Source organism: Cyrtonyx montezumae, unplaced genomic scaffold (assembly GCF_038088225.1).
Source record: "Cyrtonyx montezumae isolate F1298 unplaced genomic scaffold, pur_monq_1.0 scaffold_30, whole genome shotgun sequence".
Taxonomy (NCBI): Eukaryota; Metazoa; Chordata; class Aves; order Galliformes; family Odontophoridae; genus Cyrtonyx; species Cyrtonyx montezumae.
Window position 1 is genome coordinate 3048891 of NW_027072035.1, and position 15416 is coordinate 3064306.

General features: G+C 41.7%; 1 long non-coding RNA gene across 1 annotated transcript; it reads left to right on the forward strand.

Annotated features, from left to right (window-relative positions):
* The first annotated feature begins 113 nt into the window (after positions 1-113).
* LOC136053471 (uncharacterized) lies at positions 114-15307 on the forward strand. The gene is made up of 3 exons (XR_010622652.1): positions 114-707; positions 13641-13925; positions 14633-15307. It is a non-coding gene; the product is annotated as an uncharacterized LOC136053471 (long non-coding RNA).
* Positions 15308-15416: the final 109 nt, after the last annotated feature.

Genomic DNA, 15416 nt, shown 5'->3' on the forward strand with positions numbered 1-15416 from the left:
TGCGGGTGGCCGCCCCGCCGCAGCCCGGTGCCTCGGCGAGCGGCGGCGGAGTGGTGCCAGCGCGGTGCGGGCGGCTAAATGGCGCCGCTCGAGCGGGCCGGACGGGTTTTTATCCGTGCCCGGCCGCGTACCCACAGGAGGCGGTGCGTCGCCGGCGCTGTTTGCGGAAGGTACCGCTGTTTATGTAACGGGGCCGCACTCGGAACAGGCCGTCGCGGGCTGCTCGGGCGCAAACACGCCGGCAGGCAGAGGGTCCTAAGCCCGTCACGAGGAAGGAGCCTGCCGCTCTGCAGGAAGCATGCCCGTCCCGCTGCGGGCTTCACGCTGTGCGGGCGGTGAAGTTTAAGGTGAAGGAAAGCCTGCCGCTCCCCGCAGGCGCTCACGTTTAACGTGACACTGTGGTGCTGGAGAGAGCGACCGGCTGTAAGGACCCTGAGCTCCGAGCGGCTGCGGTCTCCGGCCGCCGGGTGTTGTTCTGTGGCTGCTTTGGAATGTTACTGTTGGTGAAATGCGAACGGTGACCGCCTGGTTATAACTTAGCGATGCAGTGCTAATTACTACTGTTACTGTGTTTTCCGAGGTGTCGCCGCTCGATCATTAACTTCTTGATTGTTGTTCAAAGTCACTGCCAAAACGCCGGTAGATAGCTGTGACAATCAGTGCTCACGCCGGGCAGCGCCGAGTGTCCAATAAAACAACTAGGGAAGGTACTGTTCTCAGTTCGTTACTGTTTTTGTGGGCAGCATCGACTTGGGGAACAAAATTAAAGAAATGGAAATGCTTTCTAATCTGTGTATACGATAATCCACTATTGCTGTGTTCCACAAGTTATGTGAGACTGAAGTTTAAGATTCACTGTTTATGTTGCAATTCAGTGTCTTGGAATTCTGTAGAAAAACTCTGTAGATGTGGGATTGCAGTGAAATCCAGTCTCCTTCTCTGGAGGCGTTCAAGACCCGCCTGGACGCCTACCTGTGCAAACTGGTCTAGGGAGCTGCTTTGGCAGGGGTTGGGCTCCGTGATCTTTAGAGGTCCCTTCTAACCCCTACAGTTCTCTGATTCTGTGAACTGAAAGAACATAGTTCACGTTCTTGAAGATTGATCCTAACATAGATGAAAGGAGTAAAGGTATTCTTCCTCTTTCCTTTTCGTTTTCTTCACATTTCTTCTTATGCAGTTAGTCTACAGGTCCTGCGCTCTTTCCATGTCTCCAGGAGAGAAGGCAAACCCCAAGCAGTGGAGGGGAAGCTTCCATACTATGCAGGACAGTGCTCCAGCTCTCTTCCTTACAGTGTTCAAACCAGCTCGAGCCAGTTTTTGTGTTTGGGTTTTGTTGTTGTTGGGTTTTTTGTTTGTTTTTCTTTTAAAAGGTTACAAGGAATAAGGAAGGAATGTAAAATTAATCTTCCAGGCAAAATCTGTTCTTAGGGTTTTGAGATAAATGGACTTATGTTTAGTTAATAATTATCTTTATTTTAGGAGGGCAGTGGCAGCCAATTCTCTGTCCTGTTTGCGACAACAGAACTTTAGATGAATGGGTGTATTGAGCAGGAACATTTTTAATGTCAAATTTTTTCTGTTTGTTCTTTGATATAGTATGAATTAGTCTGATTGTAGCATGAGGGGTTGGATTTTGTTACTGTTGTTGCTGGGATAAAATAAAGGATATTCAACTGATCTAAAAATGTGTAGTGAAATTGATGGATCAGTAACAGTACATGAGACTTGAGTCAGAGAAGGTTCATGAATTGCAGATATGAAAATATTGGGGGGTTGGACTTGATGATCTCTTGAGGTCCCTTCCAACCCCTATGATTCTATGATTCTATAAATTAGTTTCCCACTGATTAATTTGTCTAGCTTAGCAAAACTCAAAAATAGGAGAGCAAGTCATTGTCATTACAATTGCAGCTGTACCTACTATTACCTTAAAAGAAACCCCTGCTGCCACAGTTTGTGTTAATAGAAATTCTGACAGAATTCTGTTACAGCCACTGCAGCAGAAATGGAAGAAATTAGTGGCTTCTTTGTTTGTTTGTTTTAATAACTTTCTGATAAAGGTGGTGGAGGAGCTGACAAGGAGCGGGGTGTTACTGGACCTTGTTATCGCTAATAAGGGTGGGCTTGTTGGGGAGGTAGAGGTTGCGGGCAGCTTGGAATGTAGTCATCATGAGATGGGGGAGTTCAAGATCTAGAGTGGAAGATGCAAAAAAAAAAAAAAAGTAGGTTTGCTACCCTGGACTGGGATCTCTTTCAGGACCTTCTTTGGAGCTATCACGTGGGCTAGGGTGTTAGAAGGTAAAGGGGCCTGTGAGAGCTGGTCAGCATTTAAATAGAGCTTCTTCCAACCTCAGGATCAGTGCATCCCTGTGAGTAAGAAATCAGGCAAGGGCAGCAGGAGACCTATGTGGATGAGCAGGAAGCTCATGCATGAACTCACAGGGAAGAGGAAGGTCTAAAAAATGTGGAAAGAGAGTCTGACCGCTCAGGAAGAGTATAGGAATGTTGTCAGGGCGTGCAGGGATGTGATGAGGAATGCCAAAGCCAGCCTGAAGTTGGATCTGGAAAAGGAAATAAAGGATAATAAGGAAGGGTTTTTTTTTTTTTTTAAGTATGTCAACAGTAAAAAGGAAGACTAGGGAAAATGTGGGTCCCCTACTAAATAAGGGGGGTGTTCTGGTAACGGGGGATACCAATACAGAGATATTGAGTGCCTTCCTTGCTTCTGTCTTCACTGTGGGAACTCCCCCTCAGGACTCCTGGACTGTGGGGGTAAGTGAGAGGGTCTGGGGAATGGAAGGCTCCCCTTTGGTGCAGGAGGAGATGGTCCAAGAGCGTCTATGCGATATCAGTATATGTAAATTAATGGGCCCTGATGGGATGCATCCATGTGGGCTAAGGGAATTGGTAGAGACAATTGCTGAACCACTGGGGGAGGTGCCTGAACACTGGAGGACAGCCAGTGTCACTCTGATCTTCAAAAAGAGCAAGAAGGACTATCCAGGGAACTACAGGCCAGACAGTCTCACCTCTGTCCCTGGAAAGGTAATGGAACAGCTTGCTCTGGATGCCATTTCCAGGCAATTGGAAGAGAAGAAAGAAAGGTTATCAGGAGTAGTCAGCATGGGTTCACCAGGGGGAAGTCATGCTTGACCAAGCTGGTAGCCTCCTATATCATTAGTCACTGGGTGGATGGGGGTGAGAGCAGTGGATTTAGTGTACCTTGATTTCAGCAAGGCATTTGACACTGTCTCCCACAGCATCCTTATAACAAAGTTGAGGAACTGTGAAATAGATGAGTAGATGGTGAGGTGGGTTGAGAACTGGCTGACTAGCAGTGCTGAGAGGGTTGTGATCAGTGGCACAGAGTCCACTTGGAGGCCTGTAGTTAGCGGTGTTCCTCAGAGGTCAGTGCTGGGTCTGATCCTGTTCAAAATTTTTATCAATGAAGGGATAGAATCCACCCTCAGCAAGTTTGCTGATAATACAAAGCTGGGAGGAATTGCTGACACACTGGAAGGCTGTGCTGCCATTCAGTGAGATCTGGACAGGCTGGAGGGTTGGGCAGAAAGGAACCAGATGGGGTTTAACAAGAGCAAGTATCAAGTCTTGCACCTAGGGAGCAATAACCACACTCATTGGTACAGGTTGTGGGGGTGACCTGCTGGAGAGGAGCTCTGAGGAGAGGGACCTGGGTGTTCTGGTGGACAATAGGTTGGCCATGAGCCAGCAGTGTGCCCTGGTGGTCACGAAGGCCAATGCTACAGTGCATTAAAAGGAGTGTGGCCAGCAGGTTGAGGAAGGTGATCCTCTGCCTCTACTCTTCCCTGGTCAGCCCTCACTTGGAGTACTGTGTCCAGTTCTGGGTTCCCAAGTACAAAAAAGACAGGGATCTCCTTGAAAGAGTCCAGTGGAGGGCCACCAAGATAAGTGGCCTGGAGCACCTCCCTTATGAGAAAAGCTGAGGGACCTGGGTCTTTTCAGTCTTGAGAAAAGAAGACTCAGAGAGGATCTGATCCATGTCTGTAAACATCTAAGGTGTGGGAGGCAAAGGGACGAGGCCGGACTCTTTTTCAGTGGTGCATGGTGATACGATGAGGGAAAATGACCGCAAACTGAAGCATAGGTAGTTCCACACAAACTTAAAAACTTAGGTGTAAAAGCTTCTTCACAGTGCAGTGACGGAGCACTGGCACAGGCTGCACAGAGAGGTGGTGGAGTCTCCTTCTCTGGAGACGTTCAAGACCTGCCTGGACACCTACCTGTGCAACCTGGGCTAGGGAGCTGCTCTGGCAGGGGTTTGGACTTGATCTCTAAAGGTCCCTTCTAACCCCTGCACTTCTGTGATTCTGTGATTTAGTGCCTCAGTCCTCAGCAAAGTCCAGCTAAAGTTAGGTGGACAGTTCTTGCCATATGATGAAGTCATTTAAATCATCGTCATCATCTAGGGACTGCAGTCTGGCCACCGTGGGTTTGCTGCAATAAGGTGGGAATGTCTGGTGTTACATATCAAGATAGTTCATGTGTCTGACTTACCCCAAAGAGTAGCAGCCTTTTTTTTTTCCTTTGCTTTCCACTCCCTCCCCACCCCTCTCCTCCTTTCTGCTAAGGAGTCAAAGCAAACCCTGTGATAATTAAGTATATCATTGATAAAAGAAAATCTCAAAAGTGTCCATTTTACTTGTACTCTCTGCAATTGTCTTCTCATATCCTGACCATTATCTAATGGAAATAATATGTTTTATTACTGAAGCCCATGAATCTTAGAAGGAAGGATATTCTATCTACCCATGTATTGATTTGTGGTATTCAATATTGCCTGATATAATTGGCAGCAAACAATTAATTACATATGTCTAGAATTTTTTTCTTCTGTGGGAGAGGTTATAGTTGTTTAATTTATGATTTCAATTCTAAAATGACTTCCATGAATATGCTTGGTACTTCTGCCCATTCTCCCTTAGTCTTTTCTTTTTTTCCCCCTCGAGATATAAATGTTTCTCAACTTTCCTCATAGGCTCAAAAGAGCGTCTTTCAAAGTATGATCATTTGCTTTAAACTCTCAAGGTGTGTTTATGTGAGTGTCATGTCCAAAAGACAGTATTCAGCTGAGATCTTCTCAAGGCTGAATAGTGAGGAATAAATAGAGGGGAATAATTATTTCCTTTGTCTAAGAGTGCTTATGACTGCATTCCAAAACAATTGGTTGGTACGTGTATGGGAAATGTAAAATGACTTGTAGTGGTATTATGTTTGCGTTTGTTTTATTGTCTACAAAATTTCATAGTTTCATTTTATTTCTTATTCTAAGGAAAAACTAAGGCAAATGGTGTTGATCGTGCTCATTTCCTTGCTTTTTCTAGGGGTTACTGTTTTGCTTCCTACCCAGGTAGTCCTAGTTTTGTGTTCATGATTTTGCAAGAGTTTTGTTTCATATTTTGTTTTATTGAATTGACAAGCTGGTGCTTATCTCTGAGTACAAGATAAAGTAGTGAAGTCTGTGCTGATTGACTTATTTTGGTGTTCCCACTTTTATAATTGTGCGAATTGCAGTGTAGTGGGGAAGTACATAAGGAAAATTAACACTGTAGAATATTTGTCATGTAAAAAGGTTGTGAACGTTCTGTGTTGGAAAAAGTAAACTCACTGTATGATTATGAATATTTTGGCGATTCAATTTAATTAAGATAAAAAGAAAATATAGAGGTCCATGTGACTTCCTTTTCATTTATTACAGGTTCTGTTCTACTTTGCAGTATGAATATGGGTAGGAAAGAAATGAGTTTAGGCAGTGGCCTTTGGAAGGAGTGATTTGCACATAAATTTTGGATAAGCCACTGTTACATACATCGATTGCTCTGTAAGTAATAACCACTTATTGCCATAGAAACTAAGACAGATACAAAAAGTACAGTAACACTATTTGATAGTCCAAATTCGCAGCTACAAAACGCTATTCTTCAGCATAGTTCACCATTAGCCCATGTTGTGCTTATAAAAAAATCTGCATTAGCAGAGGAGGCCTGCACTTGCCATTGCTGCTGAAACACACCATAAGCCTTACTGTACTATCATCCACTGCTTGGTCTTCAGAAGCATTCAGCAAGCACCACTCTTCCAATAATAAAATGACCCAAAACTAAGATGAGGGGGACTTTACAAGGACATGTAGTGGTAGGACAAAAGATAAAGGCTTTCATCTAAAATAGGGTGGATACAGATTTGATCTAGGCAAGAAATTCTTCACAATGAAAGTTCTGAGGTACTGGACTAGACTGCCTAGAGAAGCTGTGGATACTCCATCTTTGGAGGTGCTCAGGCCCAGGTTGGATGGGGCCCTGGAGAGCCTGATCTAGTGGGAAGTGTCCCTGCCCAAGTAGGAGTGTTGAAACTATTTCATCTTGAGGGCCCAACCCAAGCCATTATATGATATCAGATGCATGAAAATGAAATGTGGCTAATTGGTAATGAGGGTAGGTGATTGAAGGAGTAGAGCTTGATTTCAGCTAAAATACACTTGCATCATCAGTGTCCAGACTTCCCTAATTTAATGTTTGCACTCTGGGTAGGCTGTAAGAATAGCTGGCTCTTTATCTTTACTGAGTTGATGTTAAAATCAAAATAAGTCATTTGCTATCATACTATTTTCAGGGCTATGAACATGGTGAAGTATCTGGAGGGCAAGATGTATGAGGAGCAACTGAGGTCCTTGGGTATTCTCAGCCCAGAGCAGGCTGAAAGGAGGCCTCATTGCGGCTGCAGCTCCTCTTAGGAAACCCAGGTTTCTGTTGACAGCAGCAGGACCTGAGGGGATGGTATGGAGCTGCATCAGGGGAGGACCAGGTTGTGGAATCTCCTTTTCTGGAAATTATTAAAAACCTTTCCTGTGCAACCTTCTCCAGGAAAACTGCTTTAGCAGTGTTTGGTCTAGGTGATTTCCAGGGGTCCCTTCCAACCCCTACAATTATGTGATTTTGTGATTAGAAAAAGGTTCTTCACTAAGAAGGCAGTCAAGTCCTGGCATAGGCTCCCCAGAACAGTGATCATGGACCCAAGCTGCAGGGGTTCAGCAAGTGTTTGTGCAACCCTATCAGTCATGATTTGAATTTTGGGTGATCCTGTGTCGAGATAGTGTACTTGATGGTCCTCGTGAGTCCCTTCCAACTCAGAATATTCTGATTCTGTGAAAATAGCTGAATCTAGAAAGGGATATTCGTCCGTAACAGTAATTCAAAAAAGTGATTAGTAAATCAGTTAAACCTTTAAATCCATATGTTTTAGATAAGTCAGAGATATCTCTATGATAAAAAGATCTGTGTGCTGTTTTTAGAGTCATTAATTAGTTGATCAACTATATATATGTTCCTAATATATCACAAGTTCGGCCGCACCTGGAGTACTGTGTTCAGTTTTGGGCCCCTCACTACAAGAAGGACATTGAGGCCCTGGAGCGTGTTCAGAGAAGGGCAACAAAACTGGTGAGGGGTCTGGAGCACAAGTCTTATGAGGAGCGGCTGAGGGAGCTGGGATTGTTCAGTCTGGAGAAGAGGAGGCTCAGAGGAGACCTTATTGCACTCTACCACTTCCTGAAGGGGGGTTGTGGTGAGGAGGGGGTGGGCCTCTTCTCCCTGATAAATAACGACAGGACGAGAGGGAATGGCCACAAGTTGCGCCGGGGAAGATTTAGATTAGACCTGAGGAAACATTTTTTCTCTGAAAGAGTGTTCAGGCACTGGAATGGCCTGCCTAGGGAGGTGGTTGAGGCACCATCCCTAGTGCTGTTCAAGAAGCGTTTAGATGAGGTGCTAAGGGATTTGACTTAGTAGTTGGGTAGGGATAGTGATAGGAGGATGGTTGGACTAGATGATCTTGTAGGTCCTTTCCAACCTTATGAACCTATGAACCTATAAGTAAATTCTCGTAATTTACCATGTTGGGATTTTGTGTTCATTGCTGCATTTTATTGTTTTCTCAATAAAGTAGAGCCTGTTCACCCTTAGCAGTCCCCTTCAGTGTCCTTTGCTAGACTCAAACTTGTGGTGCGCTATTTTATTGAGTCACTTACTTGTGTAAGTCATTATGATGTGCTTGGAAACTACAAAGTAAGGTATTTTTACTCTCCAGTTTGCCTTATGCAACAAATGTTAAGTTTTACAGATGAGATAGCTAAGGACATTAAGCTATGCAGTTCTCAAAACAACTGTAGCTACATATTGTCTTCCTGCTTTGGAAAACATTGTGTTTATTAATTCCTGAAATGACATATGAATACTGAAAAGGCTGGCCATAGATGGGACTCAGCAGTGAAGACTGTACTTAGAACTTTGCTAGATACCTTCTATGAGAAACTACTAAGCCCTTCTGGTTGCACAAATACTACTCATCTTAGGATAGCTGTTGTGTAGCACAGTTCAGCCGTAAATTGTTTTTGATTCACAAAGAAGTTTTAATACTACGCTAACTTGTTGGCAGTCTTTCTTTCCTACTCCCCTCAGCTGAATTACCAATTCTTGGTGTGGTGCAATCAGGGGAAAAGTGCATGTCCTTGAGGCTTCTGTACCTCATTCTTGAAGTTCATGAGCTACTGGCAAGGGCACTTGACTTCACTATTCTATAACATTGGCAACAAATTTTTCAACAGTGGCAAGTGTTAGAGCTAAGGCGTAGACTTAGCACTGCTTTTGAGCGCAAGCTGTAAAGTAATGAATTCTGTCTTGGGACTGTGGATTTGTAGGGATGTGGAACAGGATTCTGCACTGGTCTTGCAAAGATATGGAAGGGGAGATTGTTCTATGGATTTGTGGAGGATATGGCCACCTGTTGATGGGCTGAAATAAGTTCCCAGCTGAGGAGGTATAGGATGGAACTGAATGTGTGTACTGAAGTTTTAAAAATGAGTAGATATCTGTTTCATAGGTAAAAAGGTAATATATATATATATATATTGCTTTAGGAGAACACTACAGTGTAGTGTTGCCTGAAAAAGAAACTGAGAAAGGAAGAAAAGATACTGTCACTGCCCATTTCACAAAGTCACCCTGCTCTTTTGTTGAACAGGAAATAGAATCTGATTCAGAGGCTGTACATCGTGGTGGCTGGGACACTTCATTGTCATGGCTGGCAGAAGGCAGAACAGTCTGTTTATAATGTTATAACTGCTGCAGCAGTATGCTGCAATGCCTATGAGTCACGCCCTACATCTCTTTCCAAGCACTCTTAAACCCCTCCCAGGTAGAACGTGGGAGAAAGTTATCACATTCAAAACATGTCCTTATTGTCCCGTTTCATTTTTATGACTTCAAAGTTCTACTAGTCTGAAAACTTCTAATCATCTCAAACATAGCCTCATGTGTTGTTCCCAAGGCAGAGATTCACACAAATTACATCAAAATGAAAAAAAAAATCTTTTTAATTTTTTATTTTTTTAATGCGTTTGTTCCTTTATGTGTGAATGAAGTAACAGGACTGGATGCACATTTTGAGCCATTTCTGATAAAGGTGCTCATAATTTAAGTTCTGGTAACAAGCTAGTCACCTATAGTTTTTAAGGACTGTGTTAAAAACAGTCAAGAAACAGAAAGGATTTTCTTTCTTTCGCTTTCTGTAGACTGTATAAAACAGATGCAGTTAGCCAACTACTCTAAATTTCTGATAATACAACTGCTTCCTAAAAATACCTAGAACTTCTTTGTCAAATGGCTTTAAGGAGGACTTTTTTCCTCTAAAATGAGCACAGAATGATCTGCTAAGAGCAGTAACATACAAACTGTAAATGGGAGGCCTCTTCCCGAATTAGGAAAAGATTCAGATATCATTTGTTACCTGAGGTAATTATCAGGGTCATAAAGACTTCTAAAGGACATGAAAGCACTTGAAAACTATTACTGCAAGATACTACAAAGAAGGAGGCCACAAAACCTTGAAATGCTAATACTTAGGAAAAAATAGTTAAGTATAAAACTTTATGTTTCAGTTGTTCAAGCTACAACATGAAAGTATCAGTGAAAATAGGCCATCAAGCAGCAGTGGAGTTGTACTGGAGAAATGTTTGTCAAACAAAGAACTAAATCTAGGGAACATGCTAATTCCAGTTAATATAAAATGGTTTAATATATCATCTCTGGTAAGCAGTTTTCAAAAGCAGCGATTCTCCTCCAAGGAAGTTCATGAGCTGTAGTTCAATTATGTATTTACAAACCTGCCATTTGTATCTAAGAGGATAAAATTGCTTAGATGTCATTATTATGTTGTCAGCAATGACCACAGTTCCATTAATAGTTACCTGTACTACTTACTGGCCTTTTGTTTTACATCCTATTTAGCAAAATAAATGGATTTTTGTGGGGATATCAATGTTGTGTACCCATTCCACAGTATTGCCACCATCTATACTGATAAAAGCTCACGATAGCAGTAAGGGCCATGGCTGTGTGTCTTTTCCTCTACTGCCATCAGCCTTTTCACTGGGCTTGGCACTGTGAACAAATTATCAAGTAGAAGGAGTCTGAAGTCTCTCTGCTCACAGATGCAACTCATATTTTATGAAGAATTTAAAAAAAAAACAACATAGAAACACTGCATTTTGCAGTGGAGTTTCTGAGCACAGTTTAGTCTGGATCCACTATGAATAATTAGCAAGGAAGAAGGCAAATTTATGAGTGGGTAGACAGAAGTGGTCTGAGTAACAGTGGTCAAACAACTGTCCCCCTGTAGCAAAGGATCACATTTAAAAGACAAGTAGAAACTAGTATTGGCCACTTAAGAGAGTCCCAGGAAAAAGAAAACCGAAGCAGCACCATTTACAAGAAAATATGCTAATACAGGCCTTGTAAGGGGAGTTTCAGGAAAATAAATTAGACTTGTGACAGTGTAATTGGAGATGTAGCTACATAAAGCCTGAACCAGACATAAAAGACTTGGAGATTTCTAGAATTCTCTTGCAGAGCAATCGTTATCCTGCATTACGGTAAACATTTTGTTAGTACTTAAAAAGATTAACAAAAAACACAGAAGTGGTGCACTACTGTTAATTAATAAAATAGGATTTGTAGTCGAAACTATCCTCTGTCTGTCTTCTTCCTACTTCTGTCATCCTAATAACAGCTATATTCCTTCACAGAGCATGCTGCTCAGAAAGGTCTGAGACTGCTGCCTCTTCTGTTTTTGTGGGAGATAGCCAGTAGTAGAAATGGACTCACTGCCTTGTTGTTAATGCTTGTTTCTGCCGCCACCTTACGTCCTTCAACTTTTTCCTTAGCTGACAAGGTTAAGGAGGAGGCAAGTAGGAGGCAAAAACTGACTCTTCAGGTTGCAGAGGATGCTGAGGTAGCTGATTGTTGTTGTCTCAGCACAGACAAAGCAGGTAGTCTGCTGTTCTAAGTTGCTGTATGCTTTTCCTGAGCCAAAATCTCTTGTCACCTGCAATATTTCAAACAAGCTGGCTCTTAGATGCTTGGAAAGAACTAAATTTGGAGGAATTCTAAAAGAAAGAAAATGCACAACCATTGCTGCCTCTGAATCCATTACAGGGAGGATTTTCACAAACAGTTCCTGAGAACAAAGGTGCTGCACAAATCCTTAGGCAGGATAGATCCAAATCATTCAACCTAAAGTTGCTGTTGTTTTATTTTATTCTGAAACTATCCTAAATGTAAAATAGAAGTTAGCCACTTAAAAACAAATTGGCTGGTTGGACAGACTTCTGGCTATTCATGATACCTGGCAAGTTTGGCCTCCAGGGCGGTCTCATAAATCTGTATATGTAGCCAGCTAAAGATTTCTGGAAGGAAGAAACTGAGCCGTATGAATGAGTAACATCAATAGGAGCACGACCATGTTTCAATCCATGGGCAGTAAGACAGTAAAATTGTTAAAATCTCATGGGCTATTGAGGAACAACCCAAATACAGTGGAGAATTGAGTTGCACTGCTTTTTAGTCAGCACCCACAGAAAGTAGCATTCACAGATCATGTGACCACATTACTCTGTGAAATATGGTAAATCAGGCATCTCTGAGACGGGGCTTCATTGTCAGCATTGTTAAATATTCATACCTGTCTACTCCTCCCTGTCCTGTTACCTAGCAAACTTAAAAAGTTGGCTTTTCTGAAGAATTAAGGATCCCGGCAGAGAATGTTGCTACTTGTAAATATCCATTCTCTATCCTGTACATAATTTCTGTTTTCCTTTCTTTTTGTTTGTTTTTGTTTTGTAACTGTTCTCAAATATAGAGATGAACCTGAGACTTGACAGTGACTTTTCTGTTCCTAGTTAGTTTGCCAGGTATGTCTGGGAGAAGAATAGAGTTTTGTATATTTGAGGGAAGAATAAAGGAAAGTCAGTAAAGATTAGAGACAGTATAAGAGGAGGTAAGAATGAGAGAAACACAATACTGAAATTAAAATAAGGAAAAAAGAAAAAAGGGAAAGGGAATGGGAAAGGGAAAGAGAAGGGGAAGAAAGGAAAGGAAGAAAAGGAAAGGGAAAGCAGAGTGAATAGTTATCCACAGGATAAAATTCAGGTCAAAGAGTGTGCAATGGAGGATCCTGGAAACTAGTGGAAGGTCTAGTTGAGTGAACCAGTTCTTTTTCTTCCTTGTGGCTACTGCAGCTTTTGATGGTAGTTTCTGTAGTAATTCAAAACTCATTTCTATGCACTGTTTCATCAGGTAGGTGTTTTTGGTAGATTCTTCATAAGCAACTTCATATGGAAGCAGTTGTGAATATAGCTGGATAAAGGATGATCTCAGAGATAAAGGAAATTGCAAAGAGATTGTAAACCACTCACAAGCACTCTTCACATGCTACCTTGGCTTACTTACACTTCTACAGTATTTTCTATGACAGTCAAGGCAGTGATAATTAATTTAAGAAACAAGTACTTTAGCAGTTCTGTGATACTGGAGAGGTTAAAACTGAACTGAGGGAAGTCAGCCAAGAGATCTCAAATTTCAGTCATTAAGAAAGTGTCATTTTCCAGGCTGTGTTATTCAATGCGTAGGTGGATTGTTTCTTTTATGTTGTGGGATCATTTTACTCAAGAACCATTCTGACTATTAACTGGCACTGGTAAGTAGAAAATTTGTTGTAAAAAGGACTGTGATATTTACCATGAGCCTTGCAAGGGACCAGTACAGCTCACAGATCAGTCAGGAACAAGAAAACAAGCATACTGATTTTTATGTCATGCTGTCTAATAACCAGACTTTGACAGAGACCCTTAGAAAAAATAAAGCAGTGATTTAAAAAATAAGCAAACAAAAATAATGAATTGTACAAATGGGAGTTGAGGCTTCGCTGGTGGAGCCTTCTCTGTTTCTGAAAGCATGCACATTTGATCTGGGTCTGTCTTAGGAAATCCTTTCCTTTTCAGTTTAAGTTACAGCAAGAGAATTCTTGCAAAAATGTACTGGAACTATACTGCACATAACCACATTTTTCTTGTTCATTTCTTTTGTGTGTTGTGCTAAAGAAAGCATTGATTGGCTTTGGATGCTAAACTGAGTTAGTGAACTATACCAACACTTCTGTTGAGATCACTAATGCTGCCCTTCTTTTCATGTATCTGGAGCCATACTGACAAATATGTTAGAACTTTTGTCTTAGCATGCCATAGTAGTGGTTTTTATTTTTTTTACTAGAGTAATTTGGCCAAACACCCAAATTCTTGCAAGACAGACGATCTCCACTTTGAAAGCGCGATGACCTACATTTGCCCCAAAGAAATAACATACTCATTGCAGAAATATGGACACAGCACTCAGAGCATGCTCTTTCTCCTGTATAATGTATCTGGTAGAAGCATTGAATTTTGTTGACATGGTAAATCTCCCTTTGCAGCTCCCTGAATTGCATGAATTAACTGATGGGAGGAAAAGTGATATTTTCAAGGCCTTCTATGACAACATGAACAAGAATCATGACAGGTATGTTTAAAAACTTTCGGTTTTCAATTCAGTTTCAATCAACTACAAATTTATTTTGAATTCAAGTCTTCCCAGAAAGCACAATGAAAATAAGTAGTGATTTATCCTTGTAACAACTTGTTTAGCAACTTCATGCAGGTGGAAATGTTTGCAGGAGATTGTACTTTGATTTCTGATACAAGCAGGGCTCTGTAAATGTGTTCAGATGACATGCATGTTTGACTTCGTTTGTGCCTAGAGTCTACTCAGGATTAGATATATATGGAAACCACACATTGCATCTACAGTATCGCACAGTGAACAGCTTTAAAGGTTTGTTACAATGTTTTCCTTTCCCATGGAAATTCTGCCATCCATTTAATCACAGAACTTAGTAATGCAAAACTCTTTTTGTCTCACCTGAAAAACACAATACAGATCCAGTACAGCATCAGTCTGTGCTGGTTTTGCCTTGTAGGTGGATTGCTGATTGGGTAAATCTATTACTCTATTTTGTATCTTAAAAGCCAGGTTTTATTTTCAATTGGTACATTTTACCATCAGTCACAACCCATCTTCTTCAAGGTCTGCTATCTCCACCTGTTTTTTGGCCAAATTTAAGACTGTAAGAGGGACCAAATAGTGGCTGAGTCACTTATGTTGTGTGCCAACAAGTTGCTTGTTTCCTGATTGGCCACCTGCCTTTGATCTAGATTATATCATTCCAGGGAGCTGCTCCAGCTGGACAGAGATTGGGGAATAAGAGCTGTAGTCAAGGATACCTGCGAAGTGCTGGGAGCTGCAGTGAAGAGTGTTTGAAGAGAAGCACGGAAAAAGGCAAATTAGAGGGAAGGCAAGGGAGAAAGAGAAGCGAGGAGCCAATTTCTGATCTCAGCATCACTGATGTCACCAATCAGAATCTGGTCCACGGAATGCTGGGGAAAGACAAGCAGAAACAGGTCAGAGGGAAGGAGACATATATGCCGAGGTGACAGAGGGAATAATTAATCGTGCCTCAACTGTAATCCTAATGACTACTCTGCTTTAATACTTGTAATGCCTCTTACAAAGCCAAGAGTACAAAATAAATAATTTTTTTCAGAGTCTGGCATGTCTGTCATAGCAGTTCCAGCAGTGATTTTTACTGATGGCAGACTCAACTGCAGATCTATCAGAACAACGTGCACAGCGGTGATGCAGAGAAAAATACTTAAGTATCTTCATGCTCACGGTGATACTGTTCAGTAACAGACTGCCTTTTACTGAAGACCTGTCTTGTGCCATTTACTAAGCACTTCCAAGGGTGTTCAACTTGCTTGCATACTAAAATCAAAACAATACCAAAAGTCTTTTTTATTTTCTAACAGATTCAACTGCAGTGTCTTGAAATGCATTCCCCTCAAACAAACAAATGAAAAACAGAAAAAAACCACCCACAAAAAAGCAATAATTCAACTTTCTTAGAATATTCTCTTCTGAAAAAACTTGTGTGTTGGAATTCTTTTGGCAAAT